Below are 13,063 nucleotides of genomic sequence, written 5' to 3'. Positions count from 1 at the left end.
AGATGATCTGAGTTTTATGACATGTGGGGGAGATTTTTCTGTGTAGTTTAGATAAAGCTACAAAGACACACACAGACACAAATGGGGGGGGGGGGTGTATGATCATGTGGTCAATGTTCTGGCCAACCGATGACAGACCAAGTGTTACTGAAGGTCATTGGGGTTTATTTCTGATTAAATGTGGGAGGAGAAATCTCAGCAGGTACATAAGACTGGAGGCAGAAATCAGTCAGTAAAATACTCCTATAATTAGTGACAGGTGTAAATATGACCTCTCGGCCTTTAAACGCTGCTGCTGTACTTCTGTGACTTCTTCACTCTTGTTGTCAAATGCTAAAAGTTCCTTCTGGTTCTGTTTAACTGGTATTTAGAAGATCCCTCTATTTAAGGGACCCCATGACTTGTAATTCCATTTGAAATACTCGGGGAGTGTGCTCCAAGGCCTTTACCAGCAGGTAGTGCCTGTAGCCTTCGATATCAGAGCAATACTGAATTAATATTAAATAAACAGTATAAAAGGAAGCTTCATCCTGTGGTTGCATTTAAGAGCTCAGCCTCTAGGAGCCGCTGCTAGAATTTAAATGTCCCTCCTTCATAATCAGTAAAGCCGTGCAGGCTCTGACAAGTGAGCCCTCGTCATTTATTTTTTATTTTTTATTTTTTGCAGAGGCCATCCTCTACCCGCTTAATGCGAGCGGCTCAGTATCCTCCAACTATCCATCCAGCCGGCCATCCAACCAGCCCACAACCCGGATCATCCAGCAGCTCTTTTTGTTTGCTCACACACAGCTCTGCTTTATATCCGGCATGTAACGGTTATTTTACTAATCGTTTGCTGTAAGACTTTCTCCCCGATGGATGACTAGTCCGAGCGGCCGGGGATCCACCGCCCTGCAGGCTGCCGGGGAACACTGAGCACGCCGTCCGGGGTCAAAACGGTGGAAATGGTCGGTGTTTCGGGCTCGGGAGGCTCCTTTGGCTGTGATGCGAACGCGGACGAGGCGCGTCAACCTGTCGGGGATGATGGTGAGTGGCAGATTAACGCGCACGGCGCGCTTTATTTGTCTCAAACACTTGCTGTCAAACATCAGGAAGGAGCGCATCTTTATTTTAACTGATGCTTTTAGCTGGAGAGGACGTGTTTTTAAATGCAGACTCTTTGGGATTTAACTGAGGCCAGCTGGCTTCCTGTGATGGATGCTGAGCTCCGGTGATGTCTGACCCGGATGGCCGCATCGGGGTCGATCTTTGGTTGGAGTCAGTTGCTTCTCATTATAGCAGATGGATGGATGGATAATGGATGGATGGAGTATTTTTAGAGAGGGCTGAGAGCATGTCTGTCTGAGTTTGAGCATTCCCAGAGGTCCCTGAAGTGATCTGAAACAAACTCCGGATTGGTTTTAAGCCTGGTTTAACCTCCTGATTTAGAATTTTAGGACTAGGATGATTAATTTTAGAAAATAAACATCATAGTTAAAGCAGTCGCTAGTTTCACTCATAAGCTGGGGTTAAATTTGGGAAATTGGAGCTAAAATTGGCATTCAGATTCTTTGGTACTGAAACGTGAGTGGATTCATTGATATATAAAGCTAACTAGCAGCATGTTTTGGTTCCACCTCTCAGGTGTTTAACGTAGATCTTTGCCAACAACAGTTATTTAAAGGTTTAACACCATCCCAGAATTACGTTTGCAATTAGAAGAGTAATCATCTAGTCCGTAAAATGTTGGGAAATGTTGGAAAAACTGCATCACACTATCCTGGAAATCCTCCTAAATACTATTTTTAGTCCAGATCTTTGGTGTACAATCATGGCATTAAGAGAAACCCAAGTATCATTGTGTTTGAGAGGCTGGAAGCAGAGAAAGGTTGAAATTCAGCTTTAAAAAAGATTTAGGTGATCAATTTGTCATATAGAGTGATTAATTTTCTGTCATTTTTTTTAGGACAATGGGTTTTATCAGTTGTGGTTCCATAGTGTAGAGGTCCATTGATTTGAGAACAGGAGGATACATAAATCCCTTAGAGTTGGATCAGGAAGGGCGTCCAGCATAAAAATCTGTCAAATTAGATATGAAGAAATACCTACAGAAGAAGTTGAAAGTAGCACTAAGTAATCCAAGTTAAATTTAACAGAGTTCACAACTGCAGTCAAGAGAGAAAGAAGTCTTGTCTCTCCCAATCCAACCTCAGGCATGCCTATGTCTGCAGTGGGAAGCAGTAAATCCAAAGTTCTCAGTTGGAGTTTTCAGCTGTGACGACCTCCGTAAAGTCAGACTTTGTGATTCAAGATGGCAGCAGAGTGTTGTAAACCGTAGAACCTGTAATCTGAACCACCGTTTTTGAGTATTTGTGTTTTGCTAACTAAGCTGTATACAGACCAGACTGTGCACATGAACATTTTTGTAGATATAAGCCCCTCCCCCCAAAAAACAAATACTATATACTATAAAGGGTTCAGCGTAGTGTATCTTTCACGTATCTGGTTTCACTTACCCAAATGCTTGCAATCAGGATAAATGGTCACACAAAGCTAGTTATAAACTTGCTAAGTTAACGCAGCATTTATGCTGATTATTCACATGAAATACGCGGTGTTTCCAGCATCTGACCAATCTAAAAGGGGCGTTTTGCAGAGCATTTGACTTTTATTCCACAGAAAATTATACCTATGAGCATCACCTACTTTAGGAGTGCTTTTATTAACATAATATTTTTTTGAGACATTATCAAATGGTTGCCAAATAAAAATTAATAAAGAACTTAAGACATGTACCCATAAAACTGTGCAAAATTATTTTCTGCCAACACAAAAAAGGAATAAAGTTGCATTTAAGAATTATATTTATTACTGATCCCCATCAGAGAAACACAAAGACACTGAAAAACTGTTCTCCCTGCAGAGGTTCAATAAATCTTTCGTTGGAAGTGAAAGACCTTAGGAGTACAGTAAACTCAGAGCCAACCTTAAAGATACCTGGATAAGATAAAGTTCCGTTTTTTAGTACAGGGCTCAGGTATTGCTGTTGATCATTGAGTGGCCCTACCTCGCTAGAGAGCAAAACAAAGCCTGTTTTTCTGGCGACTGCCAATGGAAACGTGGCTGTGTTGTCACTCTGAGCTCTGACATCCAAGTTCTGAGGGGAAAGTTTTATAATTTATACACACCTGGTCAGGTGTAGACAATCGGAAATTAAATCCAGGCTACACGTCAGTACTGCAGTGCAAAGCATGGGTTGCAGAGAAGTGTGACACAAACAACTGATTGATCTCTGAAGTCAATATTTTTCAGAACGAACCTTCAGAACGAACCTTACAAATATCACTTACGTATGATTTTTAAACATTATTTTTAATCACACAGTAATTTAGACTTCCTGTTGCTGCTATGACTGTGGCACACTGTGTGCTATGACTGTAATGGAGGAGGTCACTTTAAGAGGGATGGACTTGACCTCCTGACTATGAATGATGTAGATGATAAGGTGCTGACTCTATGAATCCACAATCTCAACAGGGTTGTCCGATAAGAACAGATGGCGTATCCACAAAATCCACTGCCACTCAGGTATCTGTTGTTCACTCATTTAATTAACAAGAATCCGAAGCACACATCCATAATGTGAGTGAGGGGATTTAACAGGCTGTAAAATGCTATATGCCGTGTGGTGAGTGATGGTGTGGTTTCTGGTGGAAAGAACATAAAAGTCTTCTATAATTATGTGAACAGAGTGTATTAAATGTGTAATACAACAATACAAACAATACTGGATAGTGGATCATTCAACCAAATAAGGCAGTATCAACAAATGATATCTTACTCAGCAGATGTGGCTCCGTTCGTGAGTTCTGCGAACTGGCTGGCCTTTTGTACAATGACCGTGACTTAATATTAGGTTATAGATGTTTTCTGCCACAAGCTTCAAACACCACAAAGTTTGGGGAAGATTGAACAATTTATGAGTTTAGCTGCTTCTTGTGCTGTGGCGAAACATCGAAATTCGCCAAGATGTTGCACGAAAATCCAAATGCTTTATAAATTAGCACTGCAAACATCTTTAGATTGAACTAACCAAGGGTGAAGCAGATTTGACTAATTGTCTTGGTGGAGTACACCACTGCATAAAACCTGGAAATGGCTAGCTGTGTCAAACATTTCATACTGATGTTAAAATGGCGGACTTCCTGTTGGGTTTAGGGTATGGCTCCAAGAAGCTTTTTTTTTTTTTTTTTTGTACATCTTGGCATGTTACATGAAGCTGACAAACCTCATACACATAGGTGAAACCATAGACTGTAGAAAAGATGGATGTAGCTTCCAGGTCATAAAAATGAACCTAATGTCGATGTGTGTTCTTTTTAATGGCCAGCAGGGGGCGACTCCTCTGGTTTAATAGAAGTCTATGGAGAAACTGGTTCTCTATGAGCTCAGCAGATGGCTTTCTGGTGTGTTTATGGCCCCATCACTATTCTCAAGTCTCACTGAAAAAACAAAACATGTAGTTATTTTTGTAGATTTTGGTCACTATTAGAATGACCTCAGTGAGACTTAGTTTCTCTTTTAATGAAGTAGTTAATTAATGATTTCACTCTTCTTTTATTTGGTTTTTATTTATATCTCAGGTAATTTTATTTTACAGTTCCAATGTACAGCACTTTGTGTCAGCTGTGGTTGTTTTAAAATGCTTTATAAATAAAGGTGATGATGATGATGATGATGATGATGATGATGATGATGAATCAGAAAATAGGGCTTCCCAGGGTGTACTTGTGTACTAACAATTTGACAATTGCAAGGCAAACATAGCTGCTACATCTATTTTTATTCCATAACTTACTTCATAACACATATATTGCCTACAACAAAGGTGTTATCTTTAAAGGATGTGTTTAAAATATTCATATTGTCAGAATATGATAAAGTAAAGCAGCAAGTTCTCACCTTAGAGAATCTGTAACAAGCACATGTTTGCCAGTTTTGTTTGGGGGAAAAACGAAGTGGTTATTCAAGCAACATAATAGTTGCCTAACTAATTGCTGCAGCTAAAAACAATCAGCTCAAGCTGGCTGCTAGATAATTTTCAGCACTTAATGAACACTTTAAGTCTAAAATATTAAACAAACATTAATCAAGAAGGCACCTAGTCTGTAGCTGCACTCGTTACTGGAGGCAGTGGGTGAGCGTTGAAGGCTTTTAATGTGTTTCTATTTTAGGCTCGTGTAGCTGTGTAAGAAGCTGCAGAAGCTGGAGACACCCAGCTGTCCTCCCCACACATCAAGCTGAAACTCTGGATAATTCTGCCTTTTCATGTATCAAACTTTAACCATTTATTGCAGCAGTGGAGATGAAAGGCTTCGCACCAAGAACTGCAATCAAGTATTTGTGATAACTGGCGATGAGTCTTTCACATCTCTGAATTTTGGGACATTCTTCTTTGTAGAATTGCTTTAACCTCCTAAGAACTCTTTCACGGCATGCATTTTTCATTTCTCTTTGCTATTTGGGCTGATTGGGACCTGATGAATGTAAAAACAAAGAATTACATGATTTTCTTTTAAACCTGATTTCTGTTTCTGAGAAAAATGAGATCCAGTGGCAGCATAATATCCTCGTAAGTGGATATCAGGCTCTTGTAGAAAGCAGAATTCATGGTTCCATCAGTTACAGCAAGTCATCCTAAAGCAGCAAAGCAGCCCCGGGCCGTCACACTGCCACCACCATGGTGTGATGTTCTTTTTATGAAGTACTGTGTTTTTTCTATGTGAGATGTAACGGGACTCAAACCTTCCATAAAGTTCCATTTTTGTCTCATCAGGCCACAGAATATTTCCCCAAAAGTCTTTGGGATCATCAAGAATTTTTTTGTTGTGTTGCTTTTTGAAAGCTTTTAACGTGATTCACCTTGTCAGTCCCTCAGCTGACAGTTTGTTCATGATTTACCAATGGGGCAAGTACTTTTTTTACTCAACCCTCCATTGTTGGTGGTTGACATCTGATTGTCCCCCTGACGGTCAGTCTTCACTAGAGTTTAAAAACATGAAACTTTCCACCTCTTGGTTTAAGAATTGTAGAAGCCACTTGAGAAATGAAACATCTTCCAGTCACTTTTCTTTTTCAAGCTCTTAAGACTATCTGGATGACTGAGAATTTACATAGCCATTAATCCCAGGAGGAAGTTGGAAAAGTTGCCCATGCTTTTTATATCTAGTCATCTGCTCACAGAAATATCAAAAGGTTTAGTTACTGAAGTCATTGCATTGGTTTGTGGTTAGCTTGGGAGTTGATTTAAGACCTTGAAGGGTTTGGTACCTTAGTACCTCTGTGACATGCTGTCTGCGGCCTGTGTCTACCAACAATTTTTCATTTGCTGCAATATTATTAGTGTTTAAAAATAAAAACAGTAGCCTTTCAGTAGTCTACTTCCTGGTCCCAGTAATCATGTTACCTCATTTCTAGCTGCTTTATCAATTTCAGGTTACTGGTCTGTTGTTGGGTTCTATTATTATCATATTGAATTTCTGTTTATTTTATGGATTTAACCTTAGCTGTTGTCTTCTTTTTATGTTTTGTCTTTGCCATTAAAGAAAAATTAAATCTACCATATCAATCAAGTTTTGCTTGCTCGTTTTAAAGGTAGCATTAGCCCCTCAGACAGACCTGCTTTCTTTCACGAGAAGCCATTTGGAAATTGCTCTCAGCATTGGTACAGAGATAAATCCACCAGAGGAGAGCAAAACGAGCCTTTTCTGCACCCACAGGAGCAAAGAATGACCCAGAATGCATTGCAGGCTCCAAGTCAAGTTGGGTTTTAATGAGTGGAGCTCATCCTTCATCATCATGCCTGACTGAAAAGCTCAGTTCACCTTCACTTACAATTGGCTCGTGAAACCTTTAGGGTCCTTTAAAAGCCATTCTGGGCAGTGAAGGTTTTTTCTAACTGAAGCAGGTTAACAGAAAGTAAAAGGCAGCATTTTGTGATGAAAATAACTCCTGATATGTTTTGAGTTTTCCAGACTTGAGTTATGAAACAGTGTGAGGATGCGAGCCACTCAGAGCAGCTGCCTGATAAAAACCCTGCAGACCTTGAGCCGGCTCTTTGTGTATTCACTGTGTGTCAGGCCGCCGTCTTATCGGTGCAGTCAGGCGGCACGACTCGAGCTCTGCAGCCCGCCAGGGGAATGAAAATGCCACAACACGTCACTACAGATTCACTAGTGGGTCAACGTCTCCGGCATGGTGCTGCTCACGTCCTCCTGGCCCCCACCCTCCCCTCCTGTCTGTCTGATGTAGCTGAGTTTGTTCTTGTCTGGAGCATCGAGTCACAAGCAGCGATGCAGGTCCTGGAAGAAAACCTAAACTGATAAACACAAGGACATTAAGAAAACATTGGTACTTTGAAAGAACAAAAATGCTTTAGAAGTGGCAGCACAAGCAGTGAAAGAAGCATTATGTGCATAGTGATACACAGTCGAGTTTGATCAAAGAAGCAACATCACCAGGATCAAACAATGACCTTTTCTTAGTTGCACCCCTTTGTCCTACACTGACATGTTTTCTCCCTTCCCTAAAATGTAAATTCACTCTGTGTGTAGTTCACCTCGGGTCAGGACGACTAAAGGAGAAGACCAGAACAAGTCAATCTCTCGAAGTTTCTGTAGGTGCGCTTTTGGAAGAACTTTTAACTGCCGTCTACAGCTGCCTTTGTCTGTGGTTGATCTGAGTGATATCTCTATGCGTGTCTTTTCTTTATCAGGTTCAGAACTTCATTCAAAGTCAAGTCAGTGCTTGTTGTTGGTGTGTTTTGGACCTCAGGGCCACCATACTACAAATCTGTATTAAGAGAAAAAAAATCTACAAGTGCTCAAGTACTTCCTGCTGTTTTTCTGCAATTATTTGCAGCACAGCTTAGATATGAGTAATTTAAATCTCGTCATCTCTCTGTGAGCGTGAGACTTTATAGAGACATCTATGTGCCTACTAGTTGAGGAGATGCAAGTTAAGCATCTTTTGTGCAGACCTGGAAAACAGTCCCTACAGGAAAGGGTTATTATTCGTTATAGGATGCACTTTAATCCTACAGTTTTATCTTTAAAAAACAAAACAAAAAACTAGGAAAATTTACACATTTTGACTCTCTTCATAGTAACTTCAGGGTTTTAGGCCATGTTCATCTCTTTAAGGTCCACTGTAGTCTTAGTTTGGTGTTGTTTGGAGGTCATTGGGTTCTCTTCACAAACAGGTTCATCATGTTGAGCTCTCCTGTTCTATTTGCTGCTTTTTGTACCTGCTCGAGGAGCAGACGTCCAAGGAGCTGTGGGAATTGTGGTGTTTGTGTCAGAGCTTCCTGTGCAGTGTTTCAGGGTCCAGCAGAGATGATAAGCGCACCAAGTCAAACTAATTAGTGTACAGACTCAAACAGAGAGCTGAGACCTGCGGGGTGCTGAGAGCCAGATGTTTGTTCAGAAGGCTGCGGCTTGTTGTTGGAGCTGACAGGTGCGGCTGGGCAGTCTGAGTAAAGGCTACAGCTCGTTCCTGCTCCTTTGAGCTTAAAACAAGCAACTCTCAACTGGGAATTAATTCAACTGAACATTTAAAAAAAAAAAGAAAGTACTATTTGTTTTTACTGCCTTATTGTTTAAGGTTAAAGACAAGAAATATGTAGAGAAAAGCCCCCTGCTTGCACTCAAACCTGAGATTCGTGCCCAAGTCAGTCAGCTGTAATCTAAATCATAATCAAGCAAAACTAGCAAACAGCAACATGAAACCTCTGTCTTGTTGCTGTTAATGTGAATATTTTTTGTAATAATTATTTTTGACTGTTGGGTAAACCAAGCAAAGCACATTTACACTGATGTTTATGTGGATTAAAGGCAAAGGTAAAACAGTCATCCTTCAACTCGACTTTCATTTTTACAAAGTGGGATGTCATAGGGAGTGATAGTCCAGCTGGTTTTGAACTTGAACTGTGTTTTCATTTGGCACAACAATTCTTCATTGGATGTTTCAGAAGGTTAAAGCAGGAGTCCACGTTGACTCTCTTCTGCTCAGGAACGATTTCAAGCTGTGCAACCCAGAGCGTCCTCACTTGACGCTTTGCCTTTGGACTCCTCAACTGATTAAACTGCTAATTTGTAGCCGGAGTACCAGCTCTGATCACCAGCGAATATCCTCCACATGGCATTCGGGTAACTTTGAAAAAGGATGTTTGCTCTCTGTAAGTTTGAAGTCCACAGAAAGCACAGTGCATGTGGAAGCTAGATGAGGATGAAGAAGATGATCTTGATAGTCCTAACATTCACAAAGAATTAAAAAAAAACTTCCCACTGGGTTGGATGACATCTGGAGGAGGAGTCTTTCATTAATCAAACAATTATTTAATTAAAATTAATTTGTAAAAATTAACTTGATTTAACTTTAATTGTTCAGAATATGGAATAATAATAATTCACTGCTGCCCTTCAGTCTAGGTGATTGTTTAAACCCATTCGAATAACAAATAATTAATGCAACATAGTCCTCTAGTTTTTGTAAGGCAGTTAAGGTTTCCAGTATGGTAGTGCCTTGATCCTATGTAGAGGACAGATACCCATAATCCTTTACTCTGTGTAGCCAAAGTCAAACACAATCATCAATCCTACATATGTGAGACTCCAAGCCGATGTCGACCTTGTTATCGATGACCGAAACAGCATTTTCAAATCTGTCTCGTCCCTCCAGTCAGGATTGTTCAGCTGCTGGAACGCGCTCCATCATCTAAACAACCTTGGCTCTTAGAGATCAATACTTGTGATGAACTGACTGTGTTTCAGTATCGGTCCATCAGGTTTCCGAAATTATGCAAGCTTGTTAATGGCGCTCTAGTTCTCCTTACAGCATCAGCAGGTTGGGAAAACACAGCTTTAACTGGAAAAATGAACAACACAGTTCTGATTCATCCCACTATGTGAAGCAGTGGAGCTGGAATAATTACGTTGATCATAGCTGATGGCCACGGTCCATCTCGTTTCAAACCCTGCAAAACGCAATCAACCCTCCTATTGATCTGTGCCACGATCCCAGTGTTATTGAAGCTCGGGTGAGCAAAGAAGAGCATGGACTATTTCTGCACGTGAACAAGAACGTGGCTGTTGCTAAATAGCAAGTACGCCAAGTTCTTATTTGAGATGTTTACTCAGGAGACTTCCACATATGGGAGGAGGCAGCGCGGCCATTCTTCAACTGGAACAGCAGCGTGTCTTTTCCCCTTAATTTCACAGAGATTAATATTTAGGATGAAGTTCTATATACTACAGAAAGTTATTCTATGTCTAATTAAAGTTGTTGGAGACACTGACTCGAGTAAGTAAGTAAGTAAAACTTTATTTATATAGCACCTTTCAAGATAAAAATCACAAAGTGCTTCACAGAAGCTAAAACCTAAAAATAAAAATCAACTAAAAGCAAGTTTAAAAAGATGGGTTTTTAGCTGTTTTTTAAAAGCGACCACTGAGTCCACAGATCTCAGGCTCAAAGGGAGAGAGTTCCACAATCTGGGGGCCACAGTTCCAAAAGCTTTGTCGCCTTTTGTTTTCAGCCTCGTGTGCTGGACAGCAAGCAAGCCCTGGTCACGTGACCTCAGGGACCTGCTGGGAATGTATGGATGCAAAAGTTCACTTATATATGTTGGTGCTTGTCCATGCAGAGCCCTGAAAGTCAAGGTCAAAACCTTAAACTGGATTCTGAATTTAACGGGGAGCCAGTGCAGCTGAATCAGCAGGGGTGTGACATGGGAAAACTTGGAGGACTTGGTCAGAAGCTTTGCAGCGGCGTTCTGAACAACTTGCAGACGATCCAAAGAGGCTTTACATAAACAAGTAAACAAAGAATTACAGTAGTCCAGACGAGATGAAACAAATGCATGAATGACAATTTCTAATTCGGAGCGCGATACAATGGGACTCAGCTTAGCAATGTTTCTCAAATGATAAAAACAGGAGTGAACCAAAGATTTTACATGGGCATCCAAAGTCAGAGCTACAATCATTGTACATACAAAGCGATTATCAGAACAGTGTTGGATCCTTGTAGGTAATTTATGGTTTTCATAGTAGATTAGTTGATTTTCCTAAGGTTTAAAGAATCTTTGCATAACCTTGACATGTCATGACAAATGCTATGCTTATGCTATATTGTGAATGTGCGCGTGTGTGTGTCAGGATTGATCCTAAACACACAACTATCCTTCCAAGAAATGTCCTGTTGACTGTAGTTTTACCCTGAAGGTTAATTCACAGTTTGATCAAGCAGGCTTCATGAGATGAAACTGTCTTTTTTTCTGGGTAATCTGAAGTTAAATTTTTTGTCTAATGTGGAGAATTGCTTGATACCCAGCGTAACAGCTAGCTGGCTAACAGCTAGCTTATCTGCAATGCCACTTTCTGGCCAACAGATGGCACTCTTACAAATGTCAAATTTGATTTCACTGTAATTATATCAGACGAGTGTTTGTGTCCAGTCACAGCCGTCAGTGACAGCTTAACGCTCACACCAGATGTGAGGAGTAATACGTGAGCATTTCGTTTACGTAGGATAATAAACTTTTTTTATTTGAATATTTTTTATTTTTTGCTTATTTTTAAAGGAAATGTCCATGTGATTACCGTGATCATTTATAGTATTTTTCTTTATTGTTTTACATGAGGTATTGATTAAACTGAATACCAACATTTTAATTATAAGTATATGAACATACAGGACATATTTAAGAACCGAATAAATATTATCATAAATATTTTCTAAGATAACAGCAAAGTTTCCGTCCAGCTAAATCAAATTGAAATGAGAAACTTTTAATTGACCAAAGGTTATCTCAAAGTTGTGTTCATGCAGCCAACAACTTAAAATTTAATAATGACAACTCGAGTTGAAGAACAGCTCCCTCACAGGTTTACTTTCCACTCATGGAACATACAGCCATGTTCACAACTACTGTCAGCCTTCCTCTATTGTAAGTTTTGTGTTATACTTCACAGATTTGTTGACGTTACACCCTCATAACAAAAGTTATTTGTTCCAGCGCTTTTTCTTCTTTCTCTGTTGATCTGCTAATACTAGTATCCCCAGTGTGGCTGTGCCTCTATGTTTAGTTTCTCCTCCTTGGGAACAGATCAGTGGTGTTTCTGGTCGTCTCCCTCAGTGCACTGTTGGATGCGAAACAGTGAGGCAACTGGATCAGCTGGGGAGGGGGGTGTTCAGACATGCTGTGCAGCAGGATTAGGACAGTGTGAAAAAGAGAGGAAGCCTTTGTTGTGGGAGGGTGGCACTTGCATAAGAAAGATAACGGGGGTATTTCTTCAACACGTGCTGCTGTAGATCTGAGAGTACCTGAGAGGCGTCTTAATCCCAAATGTCTTTAGGTTTTATGCTGCCAGTTTCTCCAGTAATTTGAGTTTTTCGATGTAAAACTGAACTTGCTTTAGATTATTTTACAGGATTAAATTAGTGACAGGCTTTAGTTCAGTGTAAATCGCTTTAAAAGTTTAAAGATGTTAAAAACAAGTTTTTCATATTCCTCACCTCACTTGAACTTGTTATTTCTCATCAACTGCAGCTGAAAACAATTTTCAGACTAATTGATCACTCACCGTGGGACCAGTCTAACAACTGACATTAATCTGGTGTTTGACAAGATTTTTAATCTTTAAATTGAAAAAAAAAAAAAGAGGTTTAGTCATCTTGAGATAAACATATACACATTTTTTTGCAGCCGCCTGTGTGTGTACGGCAACAGAGAACAGTGTTGAAAACAATATGCTGAAAAGCCTGTACATGTTGTTAGGTCTGCCGTGGTTCTTTTACACTGGGATTTTCCATCCATCTCTGGGGTTTATAGAGACTGGTCCAAAAAATTAGAATATATCCAGTGAGCAGCAGTGCGCTGGGAGAAAACATCTTGTTAATGTTAATGGAGAATGACCGGACTGTTTTGACCTGCTAGGAAGGAACTGCTAATGCAAATAAACACTTGTTACAACGAGGTATGCAGACAAGCATCACTGAAGGCGCAACATGTTGAACCTGAATT

The 13,063-nt window shown here is 40.2% G+C and overlaps 1 protein-coding gene across 1 annotated transcript in view; it reads left to right on the top strand.

Moving 5' to 3' along the window:
- Nucleotides 1-207: 207 nt before the first annotated feature.
- The window catches only part of tmem198ab (transmembrane protein 198ab), a 40,601-nt gene continuing 27,745 nt past the window's right edge, over nt 208-13,063 (top strand). The window contains exon 1 of the mRNA XM_086283033.1: nt 208-1,026. The gene's annotated coding sequence lies outside the window, so the exon portion shown is untranslated. The remainder of the gene's footprint in view (nt 1,027-13,063) is intronic.

This window comes from Aulonocara sp. 'chitande type north' Nkhata Bay, linkage group LG23 (assembly GCF_057382095.1).
Source record: "Aulonocara sp. 'chitande type north' Nkhata Bay isolate Kocher_YH1m ecotype deep benthic linkage group LG23, A_spYH_male_GT1.1, whole genome shotgun sequence".
Lineage (NCBI taxonomy): Eukaryota > Metazoa > Chordata > Actinopteri > Cichliformes > Cichlidae > Aulonocara > Aulonocara sp. 'chitande type north' Nkhata Bay.
The sequence above is the reverse complement of the archived record's forward strand: the minus strand, read 5'-3'. Positions and strand labels throughout refer to the sequence as shown.